The sequence below is a fragment of the Gavialis gangeticus genome, unplaced genomic scaffold (assembly GCF_001723915.1).
Source record: "Gavialis gangeticus isolate Ggan-Ray unplaced genomic scaffold, GavGan_comp1, whole genome shotgun sequence".
NCBI lineage: Eukaryota > Metazoa > Chordata > Crocodylia > Gavialidae > Gavialis > Gavialis gangeticus.
Window position 1 is genome coordinate 27,970,824 of NW_017729004.1, and position 3,380 is coordinate 27,974,203.

The window sequence follows — 3,380 nt, forward strand, 5'->3', positions numbered from 1 at the left end:
CAGAGGCAGAAAAGCATCTTGGAGTCATCATTGATGCCAAGGTGAACAGGGGCCTGCAGTGGGGGGATGCTGTCAGGAAGGCCAACCACACCAAGGAGGTGATGCTTCCCCTCTGTGTGGCACTGGTCAGGATGCAGCTGGAGTACTGCATCCAGTTCTGGATGCCGCACTTCATGAGGGATGTGGACAACTTGGAGAGGGGCCAGAGGACTCGCATGATCAGGGGGCAGCAGGGCAGGCCCCACGAAGAGAGGCTACAGGAGCTGAACCTGTTCAGCCTCCACAAGAGAAGGCTGAGGGGGGATCTAGTGGCCTGTTACAAACTAGTCAGAGTGGACCAGCAGGAATTGGGGGAGTCAAAGTTCCCCTGAGCACTACCAGGAGTGACCAGGAATAACGGTCATAAGGTGGCAGAGGGTAGGTTCAGGCTAGATATCAGGAGGTGCTGCTTCACGGTCAGGACGGCTAGGATCTGGAACCAAGTTCCAAGAGAAGTGGTGCTGGCTCCTACCCTGGAGGTCCTTAAGAGGAGGCTGGATGAACACTTGCTGGGGTCGTTTGACCCCAGTACTCTTTCCTGCTATGGCAGGGGGTCAGACTTGATGATCTGCTCAGGTCCTTTCTGACTCTACAAACTATGAAACTATGAAATGCATTACTTGACATGGTCCATAATCTTTCCACATATCGAGGGTAAATTAACTGGTTTATAATTCTTTGAATTCCCCCGTCCTCCCCCTTATTTTTTAAACTATGGGTGCTTTATTTTCCCTTCCACAGCCATCCAGAGCCCCATCTGGAGTTCTCCAAGAGTTCTCAAAGAAAATAGCCAATGGCCATACAGTGATCTCTGCCAGTTCCTTGAGTATTCTAGGATGAATTTCATCTGGACCTGCCAACTGGAAAGCATCCAATTTTTCTAATCTCTAACTTGTTCTTTCTCTAACCTGGGCTGATTACCTTCTCTCCTATCCTTGTTGCTATGTGTACCTGTCGCCTGATAATTGATCTTTTTTGTTAAGTCTGATGAAAAAAGGTATTATATATTTTGGCCTTGTGTACATCATCTGTTATTAGATGCCCTCTATGTTACAGGTAAGTAATAGACTTACATTTTCCTTGCTCTCTCATTTTTAGCATACATGTAGAATCCTTTGTTTCCCTTGAATTTCACGTCTCCTGATAGCTGTATCTCAATTCATGTGTTGGTCTTATTGACTTTCTCCTTACCTGTCCATACTATATTTTTAGATACTTCCTTTAAAATCTGGTCAAATGTTCACTTTTTTAATTTTTCTTTTCAAGTTCCAACTCATTGAAGCCTTGTTTTTTGTTGTACTTCCTAACCTTTCCTTATTCTTGGGATATCCTGCTTTTGTGTCCTTAGGACTATAAACAGACATATCATTTCAGGTGCTTTCCCACATTTTGATTTGGATGAAAACTGGAGCAGCACAGTTGTTTACACACCTTGCCTTTCCAAGCTGCATTTCTGCTTTTCTGTCAATAGATAGCTAGGAAGAGCGCATAAGCCAACTGGCTTATTCCTGGAATTAATCTGAGTTAAGTTAAATGAGCTACAGTTAACTTACACATGCACACAGCAGTGTCCAGGCGGAAGGGACAGATGGGACTATTAGCATTATATCCAGCATACTTCACAGGTACTTGAAATAGGGCAATGGGTATGAATATTTGTTACTTCTGGCACAAGTAGCTATGCTTTCTCATGGGAGAAATGCAACATCTATTTACAGTCTAATATAGACTACCTAAGATACAATCATCTCTCCTGGGCTCCTTATACTTACCTCCCATGGGATGTTTCTCACCAGTTCCTTAAGTATGTTAAAGTCTGCATTTCTGAAGTCTGGTATTTTATTCTGCTACTCTTCTTCCTTTCCTTAGGATCTTGAACTCTGTCATTTCACAATCACTGTCACCCAAGTTGCCTGTCACTTTCAGATTCTCAAATAATACCCCCTATTCATAAAACATAAAAGCATCCATCCTGGTTAGCTTCTTTACCATGTATACCAAAAAATGATCCCCAACACATTCCAAAAACCATCTGGATTTTTTATGTACTGCTGTTCTACCCTCCAACAGATGTTACAATAATTAAACTTCTGCATAAGTACTAGCTCCTGTGATCTGAATGTTTATCTGTCTGCAAAAAAGCCTTGTCCCCTGTTTGGTCACCTCTGGTAGACACCAACTATTACATCACCAACTGGAAACTTGGGGTACAAATTATGTACCCCCTAGAAATAAGAACATGGTGGTGGGATGCTAAAGTGTACATCAATTAAGTGTTAGATGAAATGGGATAGACCACAGGCATCAAATGTACAGCATACTGGATCCAGCCGCCAGAGACATTGTCTAGTCCATCAGACTACCAGTAGGCCACTGGAAAGTTTGGGGGTGTCACCAGAGGGAGTAATCTGCAACAGAATCCAGGGCCTTGGGCCCTGGTGGGCATGATGGTAGGCGTCAGGAGAGCAATGAGGGCTGCCTCAATCACCCTCTGAATGCTTTGTCACTGGCCCTTGCTGGAGCTGCAACTGCAGCACAGGGTCACCACCATGTGCTCCAGCTTGGAGCCAGAGCTGCCACCATCACCACTTCCTTGTACTCCAGGCCAAACCTGGACTGCAAGGAGCCCCAGAATCTCAATCTGACCTGGGGCACAGGGTGAATTTGACAACTTCATCTTAGACAAAACAGAATTTGTCTGAGTGAAAATCACATTAGAAGGGAAAAATAAAATGCACCTTAGAGAAACTGTGCTGGCAGCTGGTAACAGACTCTGTTGCATATACATAGAAATGGACAGGACCTCTACAAGGTCTTGAAATATTTCTGAAATAGTAAAGATTGTGTAATTGTGGGGCACTTCAATTTCCCTAATATAGACTTGGTGACTAACACTATAGGAGTAAACTACTGATATATTTGAACAAGTCAGCTAATAGATTTCTTTTTCAAGTGGTCAAGTGGCCATCACATCAGGAGGAAGAGCTGGATCTGGAATTCTGCAGGCAGGTGGGGGAGGCCATGCGTGCAAAGGATGTTGTGGTCATGGGTGATATGAATTACCCTGACATCAACTGGGAGGAGCAGTTGGCCAGGTCTAGCCACTCATGAAGGTTCCTGATATGCATACAGGACCTACACCTCGTGCAGGAGGTACTCGTCCCCACTAGGGAAAATGCCATACTGGATCTGGTGTTAGCCTCTGGGGATGACCTGGTGGGGGAGGTGCTAGTACAAGGGAGGCTAGAGGACAGTGATCATGAAATGATCCAGTTTGCTATTCAGAGAAAGGTGGGGAGGGTAACTAGCACAGCGCAGATGCTTGACTTTAGGAAAGCCAA